The following is a 25154-nucleotide window of genomic DNA, read 5'->3' as shown; positions in this document are numbered from 1 at the left end:
TATATATATATATATATATATATATATATATATATATATATATATATATATATATATATATATATATACCTTACATACATATATACAAAAAACATTACCCTCTTTTTTGCAGTTGAATAACTAGCTGAAGCCTGGCCGCACGCGTACACGCCATTTCCTCTCATTTCCTCTATAAGGAATATCAGTATATAAGTACTTGCAAAATTTTGGCATCGCAAGTCAAGTACTTTTGAGATTTCGTTCCTGTTCAGTCTACGGGTATGATATTTCGCATTTCATTATAAATGAAATGAAGTGAAATTAAGGTCGTTTAATTAAATGGCATATTTTATTATTGTTCCAAACCTACTTCTAAAATTCAAAGATAAATTTTATTAAAATTTATCTTATAAGTTGACGCACCGGGCCAATATATATACCGTGAATTGTCCTCCGGCAGGCTTAAAAGCTTAAAAAAACAATGTTATATTGGAAAATTGACGACAATGTTATACATGCCGCTTCCCGGTCAAGCCAATTTAGGAAACAAACTCTTCTGTAAACTTAGGACTAGTTGTTTTGGGCCATACCTCCAATTACTTGTTGCCTGATTCCTTATACAAGGTATCCTAGTTAAAAAAAATACATATTCTCTGCGGACAAAATAGCCGCCTTTAGTGAAAGCCATTATGCTCCATTCCTTGCAACTGCTACGAGAAGTGAAAATAAATTTATGCAATTAGCAGATAGTTCGTCCGTTTCAGATAGAACAAAATCAATAAAACCGATCTACGGTATTTTTTCTGTACGTTTCGTAATATAATCGCCAACTCCAATTTAATTTTAATGTACTATTGTATATGTTCCATGAGATAACAGTTTTTAATGGAATACATTTAAATTATTTTTTTTACAACTTAGGGGGCAAACGAGCATGCGGCATACCTGATAGTAAGTGACTACCGCCGCCTACATGATCATCCACAACACCAACGGCATTGCAGGTGTGCTGCCGGCCTTTTAAAAAGCCATTCGTGTTTTTACCGTGAAGCAGTTGTGTTTGCATGGCTGTGTTTCAGTTTGAAGGGTGGGATATGGCGTGAATTTACTGGGTACAGAGGAATAACACCTGAGTCCTCAGGAATGGCAACGCATGGGGGGTATCATGGGCGAAACTGTATACTCTGTTATGTTCATGGTACTGCTCATGTCTATAGGCGACGGTTACCACTTTCCATCAGGTAGGCTGTCAGCTTGTTTGCTATTCTAAGTTGTATAAAAAAAAAGAATATGCTCTTTTCTTCAAGGTTATGATGAATCGGTATACATCGGTACATATCGGTTCGGAAATGTTGCTGAAGTTGATTCCAAAGAGAAGTGTACGTGGAAGAAAGTGCCTTGAAAAATGCACGGTGGATGACCGTTTTTCATTATTATTTAAACCATTCTAATTTATGATTGATTTTTTAAATTTATTGTGGCATTAACAGTCATTACTTGCTGCTTAGTAATTAAACAATTATTAATAGTTTAGTCGGTAGTCACTTAGCATCAGGTGAGCCGCATGCTCGTTTGCCCCTGTGTTGTAAAAAAAGAAAAGATCAAGTGATACTGATACTTTAGTTCAAAATGTATATACAATTTGTTACAAATTTTGTTTATATTATCAATCTAATGTAACCTTAACAATCAGTATGTCTCATATTTAATGTGTATTATGTATATGAAAGAATGAATGTGACATCGCGTATGTGTTTACGATGTATCTGTTGTTTTTATGAAAATACTCATGTGTGTCACTCGCCAGTATCAAAAGGTTCTTGTTCGCTTCGTTGTATAACGTGAATTTTATAAATTTCTGTTTGTCGTCTCCGACAACTGTTTTGACTTCATCCGGAAATCTTTTTCAGGAAGAATTCTTAATTTTTACTAATATTATTATTATAATAATTTTAGTAAAAAGTTATCCATTATGGTGTTACGCCCGAGGCTTGGAGTAGGAGTGCAGTAGTCTTGTTCTTCAAGAAAGGTGACAATATCCTATTGAGGAACTATAGAGCGATATCCTTTCTGAATCGCGTCCATGTATTGTTTTCAAGAGTCCTGACCGATCGTCGTCGCAAACTTGACGACTTCCAGCCGCCCGGATTAGCTGGCTACTGAAAGGGCTTTTACGCCATAGACCACATACATACGCTACGGCAGATTATACAGAAGACCGAATACCATAATCCTCCACTATGTCTTTTTAATCAAAGTCAAAATTTTAATCGCCCCCTCCTCGTCTACTTTCAGTTTACAGCATGAGAAATTTTATTGTTGTGAAACGTCTCCCACGTCTTGTTCGCTGAGAAATTTCTGTAAAATGTGAAAATTTCTCTTTCACACGTGATAATAGCTACGTTTCATTTATACCGATTGTTACGAGTAGTGGAAACATATTTATTCAATTAGTACCCAGTTTGTCGGATCGAATGAAAGGTTTTGTAAGTAGTTGCAAATAGCAGATTGTTTTGTCAGTTACATACATATATACCTCCACATAAAGTTTTTTGAAGATTAAGCAGATAGAATCAAATGCCAAAGAATGAAAGAATGAAATTAAAGAATCTATGCGAATAGAGTGCCAAAGGTTTCTTCTTTTCTTATATTTTCTTGTCTATTTATAACTCGTCTCTCACTTTTTATAACACGCCGATTTCGAACCCAATAAATACCGAACCGAATAAATGTGTGTAGTCCATTTCAATAGAACTTAATAAATATTTAAACAATGTTATTATTATTTTAAACAAAATTCACATATCCCCTCTTAAGGGAAGAAGAAGGCAAAATAACATACGGCAATAGCACTATCGGCCGGAATTCAGTTCTCCCCAGGGAGAGAAGCCGGTGTATTATACGGGCAGTATCCAAGAGCGCCGCTTTGAAATCCTAACCGTCTGAGGTGATGTTCCAAACTGGTAAGACCGTTCATCGACAGAACGATTGATATGATTTAGGTGGATGTAACTCCCCATATTTAGGTCATCGAGATATTTTCTCTTCCTCTCGATTTCGGCTTTCACAATGCTTCTCATGCGATATGGTGACATCCTTCAAAAACCCCCAGAGTACCCAATCCATCACCACGATATCAGGTTTGTTCTCAAGAACTGTTCTGTCCGTGATGATGGATCGACCCCAGTAGAGCCTAACTCCGTCGCTTTCGAGAACCAGCCAAGTCTTGTACTTACATATATCAATGTCAGCGGGTAGAGCGATATACGATATTGTGACAAAAAGAACTAGAAAAATTTAAGTATATACATAACCAATTATATCATATTTACAATTATATCACATTGTACATATACACAAATACAAATAAATAAAATATGTTAGTAAGGAAGAATGTGCTGTTTAAAGTCTTCTCTTAAAAGTATTTAGGGATTGATTGATTGAGTAAAGAGAATCCCCCAATTTAGCAGCATGGAAATCGGCCCTACATTGAGTATTTCTGTTACTTATGGGCGGGAGCACCTAGATACCAGCTTGAACCCTTCAACTCAATACGGCGACGAGAGTTATTGATGATCCCAAGCTTACAAGTGGTATTGAATTCCTAAACTTTAGGAGAGATTTTGCCTCACTCTTACCGCTTGTACAACGGATGTGCTCAGAGTGATTGTTCAATATGATTCCCACGGCCTCTTTTACCATCGAATAGCTCGCTATCAACGGAGTTTATCCCCACACCTTTTGTTTTATATGGCTCCCCCTGAGGAGTGCGCTTTCCCCCGGATATCAAATTTCAGGTTGTTTACCTTGGTTATTATTTAGCAACTTTTCTTTTATGACTTTCCTGCCATTTCCTTACATTCCTTTTATAGTTACCTTCCATACTTTCTTTCTTTAGCGTTTTTTATTTTCTTTATTTCTGACCAACATTTCATTTAGTTTGACGTACGTCGAAAAACCACAATCCTTTGGCACCTGTATTATTTATGCCACCTATCCCACTTTCTGCGCTTGTATATTCGGTTTATATTGTGTTACTTATTTATACTACGGTAAATAATTTCCTATCATGTCACCTCTCCATATCTTAGAACTTAAATGGTCGCGTAAAGCGCGGTTTTAGAGATGTTTCCTTCCACGAACACTTAGGTTATAGAATGAGCTTCTTGTCAAGGTTTTTACGGAAGACTACAACATGGGTTTTCTTAAAAAAAGGGTAAAGAGGTTTCTTCAGGATCGGTAATGCGCACGTAATGCCCCTGGTAACTGTTTACTATCAGGTAGACCGTATGCTTGTTAATTTGCTGAGCTAGCTGAGGTAGCCTCAGTAATATAAAAAAAAATAACTATTTTAGTAATATATTTTTACAATATATTTAATATTTTATATAACTGGCCGCGTTAATTCTCGCCTCTTATGAAGTAAAATTTATAGTTTTGTCTTGTTACTAATATAATTTTAAAAAGTTTTTTTGTTATAATATCAACAAAAACTTTCCATCTTCTTATTAAGTTCTATTGAAATAGATTATATAATCCAATTATAATTATATAGTTATAATTATAGATAGATACTTTTTATTGTTTCCTCCAAAAGATTACAACAGTAAACTTATTCTAGATATAAATAATATAGCTACATTATAAGAGTGACATGTTAATTATTGGAGATCTTACGTATTCATTTTTGGTTGAATCTAAATTTAACTAAAGAGCGAAACATGGCAGCACAATCACTTTGTAACGTTCTTGATAACAAAGTTAAATTTAATGAAAATTTATTTCGTGAGTGATGTGATTTTTTTTTAATATTAATTTCAGAGCGTGCATAGATTCGAATGTTTTGGATACATGTCAAAAAAAAGATATGATGTTTGGCATTAACTTTAATACCTTAATATTTCTCTCTAATAGCAACATTATTTTTTTACATTTGTTAATTTATCTATGTAACAGTAATTCTTATAAAATTAATTTCAACAAGTTTCCAATTAATTAAAATGTCGTGTAATATAAAGATATAAAAATATGTTCAGACTAAAAAACCACTTACTTTTTTATTCCAATTAAAAATAATTGTTTTAAATAACTGCACAATTAGAACAGAAGTGGTTGAAAATAAAAAAAAAGTACTCATTAGTTAATTCTCATCCATAAATGCAGAAAATTCTCGAATCAACATTTACCCAAATCTTGTAAGAAATCAACGAGGATACTCATCGAAACCTATTAAAATTTTGTTTACTTAATTTTCCAGAGCATTGACTGCATAAAACGAGCAAATAACTGAATGTTTAAGAACAAACACGGCTTCATTCGAGGGCAAAGCGAATTTGACGGACGAGTGGCAATCGACGAAAAAGGCTCTGTTCTATTAATTGTCTCGCGAGTAACAAGGCGTTTTGTCGCACTTGTAGAACGGGGAGCGAGCGACGCCGCCGCCGCGACGGTCGATGGCGGCGCGCGGGCGGGCGGGGCGTCAGTATACCCTTAGACGCTGCCGTGACGCCAGCTACGCGATCTACCGCTCCCGCTGCCGCTACGAACGCGCGGTATGTAGCAAAAAGCGAACGCTACAGGTGCCGGCAGTGATCGTGTACCACATGATAAATGGCATCGTGTTTTTCTAACCGCATCGCCGCGCCCAACCCGTTGAGTGGTAGGAAATAGGCCGTAGTTCCGAATAAACAAACAATTTCTTGTGTTCTTTACGCTTGTTTTGTAGTAAAGCTTTTATGTTTTTGTTTCTATCTATTTACATTTCCTTCCAAGAAATGTGTTCTTAACTATTACTTTTATCATACTGTTTTGTATATGTAGTAATATATTGAATAAAATGTATGGTAATAATTAGTTGTTAATAATAATAACTTAGTTACGACTTTTTTACGAGATTATAATTTGTAATCAAAAAGCGTTAGGATTCCGGAATTTACGTTTATATGCCAAAGTTATATGAAAAGTTTAGGTTGCGTATTCAAGGTTCAGAATCGCATGGCAGCAGATTGCGCATGACCTGCGCAAGAGGAACTTTAAACCATATCTATATACGGTTGAATCTATGGTACACCTGCATAAGTTATAGGGTTATAGCAAAATTTCCTGTGACCTAGATTTATTTGGCGAGCACCTTGCGAGGAAGTCGTTCATCAAAGATACGAGAGTTTTTCGAACTTGCGCGTTTCATAGCTTTTGAAAAGATATTGTTTTGTGAGCTTAAAACTATTTTTATATATTCTTTATACAAAGTAAAACCTGAAATCATTACTTTCCTTTTAGGGAGGTATTTTGACAGTGAAACTAAATATTTTCCTAAAGGAACATGGGTCAATAAATGATAAAAAATATGCCTCCCACACTTAACCCCTTATTCATAAAAACTAAAACCTGTACCAAACCTATTTTAGCTATTGAAGTGTTTTATCACTTTCTTTCAAGTTAAGAATTGAACGCAAAAATGGGACAAAATTCAATAACTAGAATAGGTTTAGGAAAGATTTGTCGATTTTATGAATACCCATAATTTACGTAATTTTTCAATTTTTGATTCCTAAAATTCTTTTCTAATATGTTCTATAGCATGGATAGATTGTATGCATGGGTAAATTGAATATCAATAGTTTATTTAAAAAAAATAATTTAATTATTCCATAATGTGATGAGATTACAGATGACAAAAAAAAAATCAATTATTACTGACATATGTATGGTACTGATATCAGTTATTAATAAACAAGGATCAAATACTTACCCTTATGTTATGCCTTAGAATATTTCTGAGTGTAATCTCAAAATACGGTATATTTTATAAAAAAGGTCGGCGAAGCTCGGCTTTTTGGGAATACCGTCTTTGTTTTTGTATTACAGGGCAACCTAACCGTATTTGGGTCGGGGTTACAGGAATTTCTATTTACGCATATTGTATATACCATTCGTTGCCTTATATTTTTATGATGAAAATTAATTATATTAGTTATTTTTATGTAGAAATTTATTTCTAGTCTTTTGATGTTTATATGATATAAATTATATTATATAACATTTCTAAATCATTGTCTTGCCTTTCTTTATCATCATATAAGTGTTTATCTATCAAATGTAAAACATATAGCTCCCTCATAGACTGCCATAACGAACGATCCTGAGCCTTCTGCATCCACTGACTCTCTGCAATGCATTTGAGGTCGTCGCTTCATGTAGTGGGAGGTCATCCTGCGCTGCATTTACCCCTACGCAGCCGCCACTCAAGAATCTCTCCATCCATTTTCATTTCTTTAAGCTATATGACCAGCCCATTGTTACTGCAGCTAGTTTATTCTTTCGGCTATGTCGGCCATTTTGATTCTTCAACGGATATGCTCATTTCGAATTCTATCACGTAAAGAAATTCCGAGCATATCGCTCTCCATAACTCGCTGAGTAACTTGAATTTTTGCATACAGGAAATCATGTAGAAAGGATTGTCTTGCCTTAACATCATTGTAAGAAACATTTTTCTTTTTATACATATTATTTTTTAAATATTGTGATTATTAATTATGTTCGCATAGGTTTAATTTTATTTACATCTTCTTTTATTCCTGATAAAAATAGTGAATATATTCAGTACTTTTACATTTTAACCGTTACAAAATAGAAACTGAAATAATAAAGTACTCGTAGTTTAGATTCAAAGTTTGAACAAATATACATGTACAAGATATACACAGAGCACTCGTGTGCCTTTCGTACCTATACACATAGTTCAGTGCAATATATACAAAAATATAGGCACACAGTACTTATACAACACAATATAATATGTCGTGTAAATGTATGTACATAACTTACTACATCAGCCATTAAAGGTCTACTGTTGAACATAGGCCTCCCTTGTAAGTGAGCTTTTGTCAGTAGTTGTCACGCTTGATAGTCGGGTTGGCAACCGCAGTTAGCCATTGATGATTTTTTATGAGGAAAGACTGCTGTCCATCTCTCGATCATTAAGTTCCCTTAGTCGCCTCTTACGATACTCACGGGAAAGGAAGGAGTGGCCCATTTTATGCCGGGACCACGCAGCAATAAAAATAAATTCTTTATACACTTCAAATTTTGTAACAAATGATTGAGCCGTCAAGATGTCAAGTGGTGGCCAATAAACAAACTACGCACGTATATTCTTATTGCATTAGAATTTTAATCTTAAATAGTAACCTGGAATTTTATGCGCATGTCTCTTTAGAAAATTCAAATTACAAGTACAACGCTCCGTTGAAATTTGATTTCAGCCTGTTTGAAATAATAAATCAACAATTATGTTAAGTATATATTTGTTGTAGCAATATTTTACTATGTAATAAAAGGAAATTAAGAGGGACGCTGTTGTTCATCCCTCGACCATTTAACCTATTTTATTTAAATGTAAGTTCATAACAAAAGATATTTGGATAAGGACCATGTAGTTGATTTATTTTTTAAAAATAAGTGCACAAAGAATGATCCAAATATAAAGTACTAGTTGTATACCGTGACATTTCTGACATAAATTATATCGAAAAGAATCTAGGGTAAGCTCCATTTGTGTTATAAATTAAATTCTCAAATCCACTTAGTCGAAAACGTGATCAAGTAATAAATGCCCTAATATATTTACAAACATTCACATATATGCTGTTAGTAGTATTGTAGCGATAATAAAATAAATGTTAACATCAAGTGACAGATTTATAGCCGAGTACTTCACCTAAAAGAGTCCCCTTAATTGACCTAGCACAGACCAGAAGGCCTTCTATTTCGAAGATAGCGATCAGGGCTTCTTAATTCTTGGTCAGTAATCTTTTAACCCCCATTGTCTTAAGTTCCCGTTAATGTTCTTGATACCACTAGTAAAGTAGCGATTAAGTTGATTAGATTCAGCTTTGTAGTTATTTAAGTTGCCTTTATAGAGACATTAAACTATACTTGTTTAACAAGTAACCAACTATTCAACAAAGTTATTCGCATATACTTAGCGGTGACATGCTTTACCTACGTGAGACTTAAGTCCATTACTCTGAAGTAATACAGGGTCAATGAAATAAGTTTATGAATTCGAGATTATGTATAAGTTATGCGTTTTAATTAAATAATTTATTTTATAAACATATAACTATCAAGAAAATGAATGACCTGCTTAAACTAAAAATTTCTATGTAATAGAATAAATAGTAATAAATATATATATATATATTATATAGAATAAATATTATATATATATATATATCGTATATCCGTGTATATTATGTATGTGCTAATTTTTATGATGATTAATCGATCCATTAAAGTGTCAATTAATTAATTGTAATAATTATTACCTGCCCCATTGCTAGCTATGTATGTCTATATACTCGTACCTACTCTGTCTAGTTGACCTCCATGTGATCCCCCTGGAGATCATCGTGCTTAATTTCTATTAAATTCGTCATAATGGATATATATGTATATTTTTGTTTATTCATAATTAATGTAACTAATAATTAAACTATGTATAGTAAAGTAAGATTAATTTAGTATTTATTAGTTTATATGATAGTTAATAACAAGTTTAACAGTAATTATTATTAAAAGGCTTATTGTGATACAGAAGTTGACTTGAAACTTAAATTGATTGTTTTGGTAACTTGTTGGACAGACCATCATATATTTAATTATCGCTTTGAAATAAACAAAATAATTTCATATCGAAAGTGTTATTTTTATAATCAGTGTGTGATTTAAGTTAAATATCAAATGGAACGAAACCTTTTTATTTATAACTTCGACTGGGTTCTTGTTTTGACAGGACTTGTAGTGGGAATGAATTTTGTTTGAATTGTTTGAAATTTATGAATGATATGTCTGAATAATATAAAGTTTGACTCACAAATAACTACAGCAGGCTATTTATATTTATACATTGAATCGTTCATAATTTGTAGCCATTTTAAATAATAATATACAATTAATGGAATAAAATATAAATTATGTTATTTTTTTATGTAATACTAGCTTTGCACACACTACATCGTACGCGTAGCTTTCAGAAGTACTTGGCACAGTAGTTTTTGTGTGATGCTGGAATAAACATACAGACAGACAAAAAATTCAAAAATAATCGTTTATGGCTTCTACTGTTCTTTTTATTATAATTCCCCTTATATCAGTTTAACAGTTCCTTATGCTAAAGAAAAACAGAAACCTTATCATTTTGTTGTCCGTCAATTTATCTGTTTGTCAAGATCCTTTTTCTCAGGAAAACATGGAAGTGTCAAGCTAAAATTAATATTAAAGATTTAAGTCTGTAATTCCTTGAAGTTATAATAAAATCAAATTTCTAAGTTAACGCAATTAAAAGATACGGCCGTTTATAACGTATATTATGACATTTGCAAGAAGTAAAACCTATTGGGTACTTTCCATTAATTTATTATCATGAAATTTAGTAAGAAGCAATGTCTTTCAGCATAAGTAAAGGGGAAAATCCGGAATCCTTGAATTTTTTATTATATACAAACAATATATATATATATATATATATATATATATATATATATATATATATATATATATATATCACTTATAATTTATAAAGAACTCTCAGTGCGCGAGTCCGACTCGCACTTTGATAGTATTTTTTTCGTTAGTAAAAATTCCACTATTATGCAACATATTTATACGCTGTGGAATCCGTTTATTATACAACCGCCTATATCAGGGGTGGTCAACCGGTCAATCGCGACTATTAGTCCAGTGGTTCGTGGCAAGGCAAAAAATATAATATTTTGCTAATCTAGCGGAAGATAGTCAGATGCAACGTTCACACTATAATATAAATAAGTAGTTACTAAGAACAATTCCCAGTTTTTGTTTTTTCTCTTAATAAAATATAAAATACTAAAAATTTGTATACTGAAATATGTTGTTTCATTTGAGATTTCAAGTAGTATGTAATTGGTAGATTGCATAGAGTTTCGTTAGTAAACAGTAAATCTTAGGTTTAGTTAAGTCGGGTATCCCTGGCCTTTATTGACCAACCGAACTTCAAATTAAGTAATTACAGGCAAAGTTTATTTTTCATATAAAATTCTTTATAACAAAATAGGATTTAATGATTTCACTTATGTCGCTTATTATGACAAATGTTTACCTATTTTTATGTAATTATGTCTGGTTATAGTAACCGACATCATTCCTATCCTATCCCGGCGATGATGTCAAATGCGTGCGTGGCGCGTTAACGTTTCACAGTATTTACCATTAAAGAGAAAGATTATATGCAGAATCAAATTCATTTTTCGCAATGGAATTTAGGGTTAATCATTCGACAATATCAATGATTTTTAAAGGCTAAAGAATTGACTAAAGATTAAAGAACTGTTTATTTCAAATATTTGGAAACAAAAGAAGCTTCGCGGCAGGAAAATGTTGAATAATGGTTTAAAATTACAAGAAACAATTGAATACGTATCAGCCGACCAATGTTATAAGAAAAGGCAAATGTTTTTGCCTCGATTTTGGTATGTTCAACTTTATTTGTTCATGTTTCCTTTTTTTATTAAATGTCATATTTTATTCTTAGTTTAGATTCTTTTACTCTCATATTAAATTTACAAAAACCATCATTCAGTAATTTAAACTTATTTTTTTTTAAATAATATAATTAACAACTAATTATAAATTTTATCCCAACCATCTGGACAAGTGGCGGTCTTCCACCGTGCGTTTTTCAAGATACTTTCTTCCAGGCCCAACCACTCTTTGAAATCAACTTCCAGCAGCAGTATTTCTGAAACGATACATGAACATAACCTTTAAGAAAAGACCATATTCCTTTTTAAAAGACCTGCAATGCCGTTGGTGTTGTGGGTGATCATGGGCGGTGGTAGTCACTTACCATCAGGTGAGACGCATGCTCGTTTGCCCCCTGTGTTATAAAAAAAATCTCCCAACGCACCATATCGAGGCAGTGTATCCAAGATACTGGCAGTGTTACTTCTTTGGATTACCAAACTTATCTTTTGCGCAAAGTAGCTATCAGCTCTCGGGTTACCAGTAACCTCGATGACTGCGATCGTCCGATAAAATGCTTTGCATCTGGGCCCCACGGACCCATTGTCTCTACAACAAATGGCAGGAAATAATAAGACTCCTCTATATGTGGGTATTTACACAAGTTTATTGTTTCCGCTGTCACTGCCGCTGTACCCGATCATATATCATAATTATTATAAACAATATTATTATTAAATTTTAAAAATACAATTTCCCTTAAATTGTTTAGCCAAATTAGATTAAATTTGCTACTGAAACACTTGTGTTCAAATATAACGGGTTATAAATTGCGGTTAAAATAAAACTCGTCCTTTCTATTATAAGCTAGTGTGCATGTAATAGAATACACGGTCACGTAACGCTCGGTATATAGGTACTACACCTACATACATACATGATCAAATGATGTACATGCCATTGTTACGCTTTTACTAGTTTATTTTTATGGCACCAAATCCAGTTTTAACATGACAGCGATACAGAATAATAATAACAATACGTGCATGGACTGAATAACGGTCGGAGATTGTTGACTAATGTGGATGGTTGTAGAACTTCTGTTAATAATAATAGTAGTCACTCTTCAATGACAGTGAAATCTCTATGACCTATTTACTTATAAGTATACATATCGGCGCACTACATAAAAATGCAACTTAATTTTTATATACGTGTAACTAGGGACCTACCCCAGTTCATGTTTTTTTTTATATAGAATACAGTCCATGTTACTCGCTGAAAATGTAGCTCTTTACAGATGAAAACAATATTAGTTTGTATTAAATATTTATTAAGAAAAATCAGCAGTATACATATTAACACATTCAACAACAATGGAACAGTTAAGGTAAGATTGTAATGAAATATAATATATGCGCCAGTTATAACTAAACACAACATTCGCTATTACATTTAGACAGAAAATTTAGCGATAAAACTAGCATGTATTAGTTTAGATATGTATACTACAAACGTGTCTACTTCAAATAATTAAATAAATTCTTGACTCTTTTCACTATGAAACGATGCATGTACTATGCTACAATGCTTTCATTACGCTACGACGCTCTCACTACGCTACAATGTTTTCACTAAGCTACGACGTTAGGCTATTTTACACTTCTAAAAAAATTGTGTTGGTACTTACAATTTGTATTTACATAGACAAACGAATCTTAATACACATACAAATTGATAAAACGGATTCTCTCTTAAATTGAATTGGCTAAAAAATACCACTGAAATACTTGTGTTCAAATATAACGGGAATGCGGTTAAAATGAAATTTGCCCTTTCTACTGTCGGCTGGGAGCGAGTGTAAAGGAATATGCGGTCACGTAACACTCTGCTCTGTCGTACCTACGTACGTGTGCGCTATGTATGTCGTGGTTATGCTTTTACGGTGTATCAATTTATATTTTGTATGGAACGTAACCAGATCACATTTTATACATGGTGTTGCAAAACCATAAAAAAAGATTACAAAGTTTTATTTTACTATCAGAATAGTAATAAAATAAAATAACAATGTATATATTTTTGTGGTACAAATGAAAATAAAAATATTTTTCATTCACTCTTCATCCCTAAAATTTGTTTGTGACTAGCTTTTATCCGCGACCGTCCACGTGTTTAGGATATATTTATAGTACCCTACCTTTTCTATCCGATATAGTACGTGGATACCAAATTTTATAGTGATTGGCTCAGCTGTGAATTGGTAACGAACAAACAAACTACCTTTCACATTTATAATATTAGTAAGGATTAATTCTAAAGCTTCGAATGTCGACAGAAACTACGCAATCCTTATTTTACAAGTACTGTAAGGTTAATTTGTTATACTACAATATAAGTCTCTCCAAATTCTTAATAAATTATAATTAATAAAAAGCTGGCAACTCACTATAAGCCTTCTAGTGTTGCAACTGTTGATGTATTTCTCATAAAATAGCACATTGTCATTAGCCCTTAAAAATAACCTAATAATAACAATAAAAAAGTATTTTGCCAAGGAAATTAGTAAATTATATGGGTTATGAGTTTACTTCATAATGGAAACTAATGAACTTACTAATAAACTGCAGTTTCTGGCACTGTTGAAACTCATAAAATGAAGCAGTGCATTTATAACTAGTTTATATTTTAACAGTGCACATAATTTTAGAAAATGCAAATAAAGCTATCAGTTTATTTGATTTGATGAATAAAACAAAACTTTACGTACTATTTTTTTTAATATCCTGTCTTAATTTAGAAATAGTCGGTATATCAAATATTCTTATCGATTCAGTCATTTAAGTGAGAGCAAAATTTATCCAGTTTGAAAACATTTTTTATAAGTCAGTTTAACATTTAAAGAACGGTTTACACGTGGCCTAAATGAAAACCGTACATCGTCGTCTCAGACAGCCATGTGACGGCACTAGATCTTTGTGTGAACAGCTATATCCGCAACCCTTCACAGGCGAGTGTAGCGCAAACGAGTGTTAACTACGTTTGTACATTTGAGATTTTATATCGTGTGTAATTTTTTATTTAAAACAGTAGTAGGTATTTAAATTAAGTATGTCGTACATTCACATGAAATGGAATAACAATTATCCATGTGTCAATCTACGCGTACGCTATGATCTGCTTATAAATTTTTAAATATTTAAGTTAGATTGAGTAATAAACATATATAGAATGGAGATTACTAAGAATCCCAGGCATTTTAAAAAGTTATTAAACGACAAGGCTGAGGTATGGAATAATGGTAGACAACAGGCAAAACTCATAATGGGTGCCTTAACTGGTCATATGCTAGTAAGACATATTATACAAGATGGGTCTATCTTCGGATATACTGTACAGATTGTGCGGTGAGATTCCTTGGCAAGTATGCGTATGAGTCTACTGGGAACGGCTTATCCAGAGCCAGGGGGCCGCGGGATATCGCAAAGGTAACACACAGGATCTATAAAATGATGATATAAGGCAAGGGGAAGCACAAAAGATCCCAATGGGTCGACGTGCAATGGCTTAGCTGACCTCATACCCAAAAAAAAATAAGATAATAAACATCTATATTTACATAACGTTTACATTAGTATAGCAGAATACAATGTATATTCATAGATTTATTTGATATCCTTTGCAAATATTGTTATAATTGAAATCAATTATTATTGCTTAGTACAGAAAATCGAAGATTCTCAGAATGTTGAATTCTATTCAATATTTAATTCAGTTAATTTTATATACTTCTTTAGATTATTAAAAATCACATAATTCCAATACATTGTATCTATTTATTTATTTATTCTTTATTGGATCAGTTAAAAAATAATAGAAAACAAAACACATATTACATTAATTCATACCAATATTATAAAAGGGAAAGATTGTTAGTTTATTAGTTTGTAATGGATAGACATAAAAACTTATGAACCGATTTTAAAAGTTCATTCACCTATAAAAAGCTTTATTATCAGTAATTAAAATAGACTATATATTATTTTCAAAAATTCTATCTAAGCCGGATCGTTTGTAAAGTACAAAAGATGGTCTTATCGCTATAGCAATTTTTTTGTTTTATTGTTTAAATATGTATATTTATTACAGAAATTTCTAACAGTAATCAGATATAAAATACAAAATGTAACAATGATTCTGTGGGTTATAAGATTATTTAATAGAAATATGCTTATAGCTCTACTCTCAAAGAATTTTATGCATACGTAGTTTTATATGAAAAAAGGATGCTAACGTAAGGGAAACTCGAACATCGGGCTCAAGTAGCAACCCCTTTCTTGCGAGAATAGATTATTTCAGTCACTCAAAGGGTGGGCGTACAAATAAATGATGTCGTCGACAGACTAGTTTTCTATTTATATCTTGCCGTGTAAGTTATTAATGATATATTCTTTAGTACAATAATATTTTGGTTATGAGAATAACAAGATATACCATAAATAATATTTCACCGAATTAGGTTATGATGTGTCCTATACTATCTTGTATGAGGAATTTTTATTTTATGTGACTTCTAAAAGGAGGAGTTTCCTAATTCATCTGTATTTTCGTGACTACTATAAAAATATATACAGCTTTAATTCTCATGCTTTAAAATTTCAAAATATTAAAAAAATTAAGAAGTTTATGTATCCCTAATGTATAGTCCAGCATGTGTAAAACGCTTTTTCGTTCTATGTTATACTCTCATAATGATTAATGATAAGAGTACGAGGATTTTTACTTCTATATGTTTTATTATTATTTTACGCATTTTAGAACCCTTTTTTTGCAACCGATAGTTAACGTATCAATCGTTATCTACTTGTCTGTCCACTGCTGAACATAGGCCTTCTCCATAGATAGCCATAAAGAACGGTCCAGGGGCACTTACGAGTATAATACACTATATATAAACATTCGATGATGTCTCCTATAAATTTTGCGACGATTGTTATAGTGTTTGTGCGGAGCAAAAAATAGCTAGTTGCGAAACAAAATGTACTTGTAAATACATTTTCTTTATCACGATTACGCAATATAAATCCGAAATTTTTTAATGTAATATGTTTAAAAGACATCTCTTCATTCCTCGGTGTATGATGTCACGGTTGTAGACTTTTTGTGCATAAAATAACTATTTACTTGTCATGGTTTGTAAAAACAAATATACTTTTTTTACATAAAGTATTTACTATAGTAATTTATTTGAGATATTTACGTAAATGTTCAATTAATTTTCATTGTGGCCAATCCGCTTCAACCCCGTCTACGCTGGGGTAATATTTGGGTTTTGACACTGGCAATTTGTACCGCTATTATGTCCGTTGTCTGGACCACGCAACTGGTGAGATTGTCTGACGCTTATTACAGTAATTTGTTGGATTTAATTAACGCCAAATAAAATATTTATATTTAGTATGAAAAATAAAATAATTTTTAATAAAACAATTGAATAAAATAATATTAATAAATACGACATCAACTTTAATTTGAACATTCGTGTTTCTACCTGGAAACAATAGTATTAGCACGTTTGTATTTCAGTTTGAAAGATGGGATATGATAATGAATTTACGCGGTACAATGTCATAACACCTTAGTTCTCAGGATGGGCAAGGCATAGGGTGTATCATGGGTGAAATAGTATACTTTGTAATGTCCATAGTATTGTTCATATCTATCAGCGACGAATACCATTTATCATCAAGTGGGCTGTCAGCTTATTTAACATTCTATGTTACATAAAAAAAAACATTCAAGAAAAGAGTTTCCTTTTTAATAGACCATGACTTACAAAAGACTTGCAATGCCTCTGATGTTGCGTGTGCTTATGAGCGACGGTAATCACTTACCATCAAGTGAACCGCATGCTCATTTGTCCTGTTATAAAAAAAAAAAACTTACCGCCATCAACTTACAGCCTAATCAAAATTTATACTATGGTTACTAAATAACTGATAGATAGATATATTAATAATCATTGCCATTATTATAAATATAAAAGAAAGTATTTGTTTGTTACAACTTCACGTTTTAACGGCTCAATCAATCATGATGAAATTCGGTATGCATTTAGTTTTTGTGATGGAGAAGCACAAAGACTTTATTATTTGTTACATATCTCGATAATGCATACAAAGACGTGGTTAAAAACTAGTTATTAAATATTTTTTTATAACATATATAAATACACATAGAAAATAGCCATTCCTGTATAAACAGACATACTCATGAATACAAATGCGTAGGAATCTAACCTGTGACTTCCGAAATGTAAGACGGTATATTAAACCTACACCACCAAGGTCAAGTTAACCTACTTTGAATGGAAGAACGTCTAGTATGAAGAAACCGAAATATATTGTTCAAATTTAACATAAAAGACAATGTCTCCCGTAATTCGTTAACACGTAGCTGACAGCGGTAAATCTGCTAAATTGAAATTTTCTCCATGTGAACGCACATTACTCGTAAAACACAAATTGTTAACTTATTCAATCAACTGAAAATGGCGTTGGTAAAGCCTTTGTAAGGGAATAATTAGAAATTTTGTAATATTCCTGAAATGTAACATGATAGCAACCAAATAATTATCTTATAATGGAATTTGTTCAGAACATAATCAAATAAAATGTAGGAAGGTTTGTTTAATTATTGCATAGTAATTATTATTATATGGGATATACCTACTCATATTATTTATCAGAAACCTTTTACATATATTATGAAACAAAGGATACTTTCACTAAAAGTGGTGAAACTTTCTAAATTAGTTGACCATCATAGTTCATAGGTCATAGTCAAATTAAGGATTAAAAAATATAAATGCATGCAAAGTAAAAAAAAACATGAAAGCTTTGTATTGAAAAGATTAAAAAACAAAAAAAATAACTCTGTAATAATTTCGAAATACTAGCAAAGTGTAATATTTTAATTGTAAGTATTTAGTTAATAATGATATTTTTTTATTACTTCTGTTTAGAATTCTTCACAAAAATTTGTACTTGATTTTTAAATGTATTTCGGTTTTTTTTTTTTTTATAAATCTGTCCATTTCACAAAGTTTCTTGGTCTTTAAACTGTCTTTACAACTTTAAATTTTACTCACGTAAGTACAAGTTAACGATGTTTTCGATGTTGTCACCACTATATAGAATAGGAAAACAAAATGCCAAATTAAACATAAAGCTTAAAATAAAATAAATTAATATATATTATCGTAAATCATTAAAAAATAAAACATAAATGCAAAGACGACCTTCATCAGTTTTTAGCATTATAAACTTCACGACTTCACAACTTCGGAAATGGATATATAGAAAATATACAAATTTAAATATTGTTAAGAGTATTAAAAAATGAAATATGTTTACTTGAGGCTTAAAAAAATTACATTCTATTCATAAAGTTATTTTAAACAGCAATATTTTAAAAGCGCAACATTGCTAAAGGCCGTGAAAGGTTGAAGAAAAATTGCTCCATTATTCTTAGTCTAATTATGCCTAAAAGTTTACTAATATTCTTAGGGGCTCCATTAACGGTCATAGGATTTATGGTAATATATTATATTAGACAATAATCTATATAATTACGGATAATCTAAAAAATATATGTAATTTAAAAAAAAAATTAAAAAGTGCGAGAATTTTAATTCGAAGGTATTATTTTACGAATAGTATGTGATATACGAGTACAAAAAAAATAAGATCTTTTTAATAAAATCTTAATTTTGAATGTATAAAATCGAATTTTTATATTTAAAAAAGGATGAGAATACTTGTGCAGTATACAGAGTGAAATCATTCGTATCCTTATGAGGGAATGTTCTATCAATGTAACTATATGTCAATAGTTTTTCTTATAGAAATATGGGTTGATCAACAACAATAAATCTTGAGATTCCTATGTTAACAGTGCCTCCAGTTGTTAGGTTGGTATAGAAGGCTTTGTTGGTTCTCATTATATGTCCAGTCCAATTCCATTTAAGTTTTCTTATTTTTTGTAACACGTCATTGATCTTTGTTCTTTTTCTTATTTTTGAAGTTGTCCATCGATCTCTTAGTCTGATGTTTAGCATACTTCGTTCCATGTTGCGTTGACAAACTACAAACTTTTGGTTATCTTTGTTCTTAGCAGGCCAAGTTTGACATTCATATGTAAGACATGGTAGAATACATGTGTTATATAGTTTGCTTTTTATTGCCATAGGAATTTCTTCATTTTTAACTATTTCATTTAAAGATCAGTACCGTTTCCAAGTGTTACTTATTCTTCTATATATTTCTTTAGAATACTGGTCTCTTATCGAAATTAGTTGCCCCAAATATATATATTCATCTACATATTCTATAACTTCTTGTCCTATTCTTATATTGACCCTTTCAGTGTTCGTCATTACTTTAGTTTTCGTTGGATTCATAGATAAACCTGCTTTCTTGCTTTCTAAATCTAATTTTAAATATAGGTATGTTATGAATATATAGGAAACCAAAAAGTTTAAGCGAATAATTAAAAAAAAAATAGTCACACGTAATACAATACAATAATCTACTTTACATAATTCATTTGTTGATCGCATGATCATCATTTGCAATATACAATTATATGGGGACCATTGTAATTTACTCTTTTAAATAAAGATTATTATTATTAATTAACGATTTTACTTACTCAAAATATCCAAGTTTTCATAATAATTATTCATAAAAGCTAAGGACACGTGAACGATATTACTAAAAGAGCTAACTTGTTGAATTGACATGCTCATACCATTGTCTGTTTATGTAGTGGAAATGACAATTTAAACAAGTATTATACAATGGCATGTGGATAGCTAACATTGCATTGTGACTTAATGTATGAGCAATGTATGAACCGCTATTGTTCCGACATGGACGGGGGATATGTCGTAACTGCATAGACTTAATGAAGATAGATGGAGTAAATATCTTTATGAGAACTATGTCACTACTACATTTCTTGCTTTAATGTTATACATAAGCTATCTATTGATACAACCCCGGTCATGCTGAACTCTTTCGAAAATACCATGTTTTTGTTATCTGAATTTTCTTCAACGAGTTTCCGGTAGTAATTAGCAACCGTGAAATCGAATTTAACCAGAGTCAAAGTACTCGTAAGTGCTTTTATTTATTTATTTAAGACCAAAAATTAACGTATAAGAAAATGCAGTTTCGACATCTAACATTAAATCAATATCTATGACCGAATGTATAATTTATATTTCGGTGTAGATAACAGTCTCTCTATAAACTACTCATAACACGGTGACAGCATAGTCGTTGTCGTCATTCGGAGATTCAAATATCGATTTCATTGTATACAGACCAAATTGAAGGGTTTCGATGTGCGTGGGAGAAGGGTGCGGCCAGAAATAATGTAGGTATAACTTTCCACCCCACTCAAAACATAATAATATTAACAATTGCAAATACCGCCCACGCAGACTTTTATGTATTATAATAGAGGATAATAGTGAGAAGACATCTCCGTTATGTAACAAAGCGTCATTCGTGCTGGATCAAAGATTTTCGAGACTCTTGTCTAAACACCGTCAGTGGTGTGTCGTTCATTATCCGCGTTTATACATATCAGAGAAATATAAATTAGTGGCATGTACTATGATGTAGTTTTGGCTGGGTTTCAGCCAGAGGCCTACAATACAATTACTCTGTGTTATTTCGCTTTAATTTGCATAGATACCTACTGCTTTCCGCAGCATTACGCGCCTATAACCCGTTAACTAACGCTCCCGCGGGAATTTCGGGAAATCCGTACTCGGCGCACACATAATTTACCCAAGGAACACCTGTGTATAATATTAGATATAGATGTTAGATGTGTATATATTTAATCGGTATAACAAAGCGTTACGTATTAGAAATAATAGCTACAAATTTATTTTAACTATTACACTGTTTTGTAAAATTTGTACAAATTGAAAATTTAAATTTTTTTACAACACAGGGGGCAAACGAGCATGCGGCTCACCTGGTGGTAAGTGACTACCGCCGCCTATGATCACTCACAACACTAACAGCATTGCAGGTGTGTTGTCGGCCTTTTAAAAAGGAATATGCTCTTTATATAAAAGAATAGAAGAAAGAGACAAAATAATTCAATAGCTAAAATAATAATTTGTTTTTAAATAACTAACATATAAATATAAGATGGTAATAGTAAAACAAATAAAATGTCTTATTGGTAAGAAGAAAAATAGGTTTATGAAAGATTTGAAGTTTTTATAAATAAGAGTTTCTGTTTATATTTTATTCCTTTATAATTAATTATATAAAATAGTTATTTCCCGCATAGTCGTTCATATGCGAAACTACAAATTTACACATGTCATCTCGTTTACCCGTTGGAATTTAGGGGGAATTACTTCCTAGTGTCCATTAATATCATATATTAATCATCTATTTGAGTTGTGTATTGATTGGTTTTTCTTAGAAACAATCGAGAAGATGAATATAAATTATTATATGTTACCCACGGCTTTGTACACATGTCGTATTTCCTCTTTTAGTTAAAATTTTCCAAAATTATTTCTTGATGGATGTTAACGTTATAAAAAAAACATGTATCAAATTTCAGATTTATAGTAGTAGTTTTGGCTGTGTTAATAGTTAATAATATAGATTAATGATCATGGGTTTCTTAGTCGTCTCATAGATAAAGTTTAGTTTAAGATACACGCTGATATTCTGTAGCCCAGATATTGTAGGCCAATCACATAAATATTTAACTATCCTATATTTATATGATAAAAGATGATTGTGGGTAACATTCTAACAATATACCCTATCAAGTTGATGTCGCTGTTGCCTTTCTGGAAATCATCGCGCTGAATCCCAGGTGTATTCATCACAATGGACTAACTGACCTGCCCTTTCATTCTTGCTTATCATCCCTCATTGGTGCCACGCCAGTGCATAACCGTTAGCGCAGGCGGAGTTACCATTCCATTATAATTCATTAAAAAAACATATAGAATAATTTCTCAGAACACTAAGTTATATATATACCTATATAGAACCTTATACAAGTAGCAGAACATACAAACTATCTCGATACCGCCTGTATGCTTAGGATTGGTAACAATTCTCTCCCGTCTTTGAATCGAGTCAAAAGAACCAAGCACCAGCCGTGAGCCTGAGTACCTGGTTACCAATTCAGGTACTCTGGCCCACAGATGAGAGCAGTAATTCATGAGGGGGGTATAATTTATCCGCGTACCAAATTTTATTAAAATCCGTTCAGTGGTTTTTGAATAGGGAATGGATCCATCCAGTTATCATTGCAACTTTTTACATTTATAATTGTTGTAGCTATTTATGGTATATTGTTGATAAAGTTTAATATAAAGGAATATAATGTAATTCTAACATACAGTCCATACATTAATCCATTTATATATACCCTAAGAACAATCTTTGGATATACCTTACATTCATACTTCACGCACACAAACATACTACACGCTGTCGCTTTTATAATACCTATAAGTTTTTGTAAAAAATGAATATAATTGTAGTTACCAATGTGTTAAGATGACGTGCCATTTCATTTTCAAAACAGATAAAACAAGAAATATTTTTGAACGCTAAGTGCTACATCAATAATATTAATATGATTCTCTAATTGCTCTGCTTATAATTATTGACTATTCAGGGTAATTGATTTATATTGTCTCATTATACAGAATATTGAAAATGAAAGGACATGATGCTCAGTGAAGGGGAGCCAGATGCGTTTGTCCTTTAATTAATCATATAATGATTAATAGGCTATATATAGCAAATGTTTCGTAATAAAACTTTTAATTATGCTGGTACATTCAATAGATTTAAACGATTCGATTCAAAACTCCGTATAAATGTTTTAAAAAGGCGGCTAAACTTTTTCATACAATTTTGCGTGATAAATAGTTATGAGTGTCTCCTTTATAACTTCTATATTTATAATGTTTTATAATGTTTAATCTTTTTAATAACCTTTTATTTATTAAATTATTAAATATAGATAAGATTGACTACATTATTATAATTTTCTTAGGGATCTTAAATTTTTTGAAAGTAATATATATAACCTATGTTACTTGCTGATAATGTAGGTGAACGTATTTTTAAAATCGAGTATTTTTTAAGTCATCCGTTACAAATAATATATAGGTATATTATTGTAGTAAATTTTTATTTTTATTTTCAATCGACAACAAAAAAGAAGAACATCCCCAATTACGTAGAATTTTTTATGATTGTTACTTTATTTAAAAATTTTTTCATTTGTAAACCAATTTGGTAAGTTCATTTTTTATTTGAAAGGACATACTTTCAGATTAGTCCCATAGAAATGTTTTAAAATGGATTCAGTAATTTAATTTTTAACACAAATTCAATGGTTTTGCCACGATTGAAGTCGAAGTTTTCTTGGAGAACAAAATTTAAATTATTTCGTTGCATAATAACTATACTTTTAAGTATAATAATTAATTGGATCATTTTCTATTATATTTAAAACAAAATTAAATTATAAATTGATATTATAAAATAGTAAATCCAATAAATCTACATATAAATAATTATCAATAATAGTTATATCAACTTGAAAATACGAGTACATGAACGCCTTCAGAGGTCGCTTACATACGATTATTATGCACCATTACTACCCTGTATAAAACTGAAGCAGTTGCAATATAATTTGCATAATGAATGCTGTTAATAGTTAGATAATGAGCAAGTCACAATGCATAAATTATCAAATATCACTGTTGTTCAGGGTAAAGTGGTAAAGTGTGTGTAAAATATAAATAGGTACTACGTTATATATATGTTACTATTATTGAAGTCCTTTGCTTTAAAGTTTAAATAAATAAATACTAGTTTTTACGCGTGACTTCGTTCGCGTAACCGGAATGTGTTGATTGATTATAGAATATAGCCTACGTATATTCTTCTCTTTTTCAAGTACTACGTGTACATATAATTTCATGATAATTAGTAAAGCCCTAAAGGTACAAAAAGGCAACAAACTAAGAAACAAATTAACTTACACATTTATAATAGCTAATATAAATAACTGCTGAACATAGGAAAGAAAGGGATAGCCACATGGCAAGGTTACAAAAGCTAGAAAACCAATTAAATAAATGACGTATCACAGACATATATCGGTTTTCAAATTAGATCTTCAAAAATACGACTGTGAAAATCGCATCTAATTTTGTATATTAGTTTTGCGTGATGCTGGAGCAAACATTTAGACAAATAGACAGACAGGCGACAATCTACTGATTATTTTTCGTAAATATCTCCTATGTACCTATTGATATCGTCTAGTTACATATATATATATACATATATACACACAATATATTAGTAATATCCTTCATAATATTAATTGTTATTTATTATAAATAATATTATTTAGTTATTCACTAAAGAATTTAATTCTCTTTCAAAGCACACCATTTTTCTATTTGAAAGTACTTTAGTTTTCCCATCTTGCACTACTGTAACAAAAAGATTATCAATGCATTGCTAATTTTTAAAAATTTCATTCCCGTCTCCCGTAAAAGAGAATTTTATTTTTCCGAGTTGATG

At 31.3% G+C, this 25154-nt stretch overlaps 1 protein-coding gene across 3 annotated transcripts in view; it reads left to right on the top strand.

Annotated features, from left to right (window-relative positions):
• The first annotated feature begins 5423 nt into the window (after window positions 1-5423).
• The window catches only part of LOC113512628 (uncharacterized), a 59229-nt gene continuing 39498 nt past the window's right edge, over window positions 5424-25154 (top strand). Inside the window, exon 1 of one of the 3 annotated variants that reach the window (XM_031914905.2) lies at window positions 5424-5531. The gene's annotated coding sequence lies outside the window, so the exon portion shown is untranslated. Of the gene's footprint in view, window positions 5639-25154 lie in introns of all 3 variants that reach the window. The other 2 variants (XM_031914904.2, XM_026896533.3) reach the window with 2 other exon arrangements.

The sequence above is a fragment of the Galleria mellonella genome, unplaced genomic scaffold (assembly GCF_026898425.1).
Source record: "Galleria mellonella isolate WM207_F2 unplaced genomic scaffold, CSIRO_AGI_GalMel_v1 utg537, whole genome shotgun sequence".
Classification (NCBI taxonomy): Eukaryota; Metazoa; Arthropoda; class Insecta; order Lepidoptera; family Pyralidae; genus Galleria; species Galleria mellonella.
The sequence above is the reverse complement of the archived record's forward strand: the minus strand, read 5'-3'. Positions and strand labels throughout refer to the sequence as shown.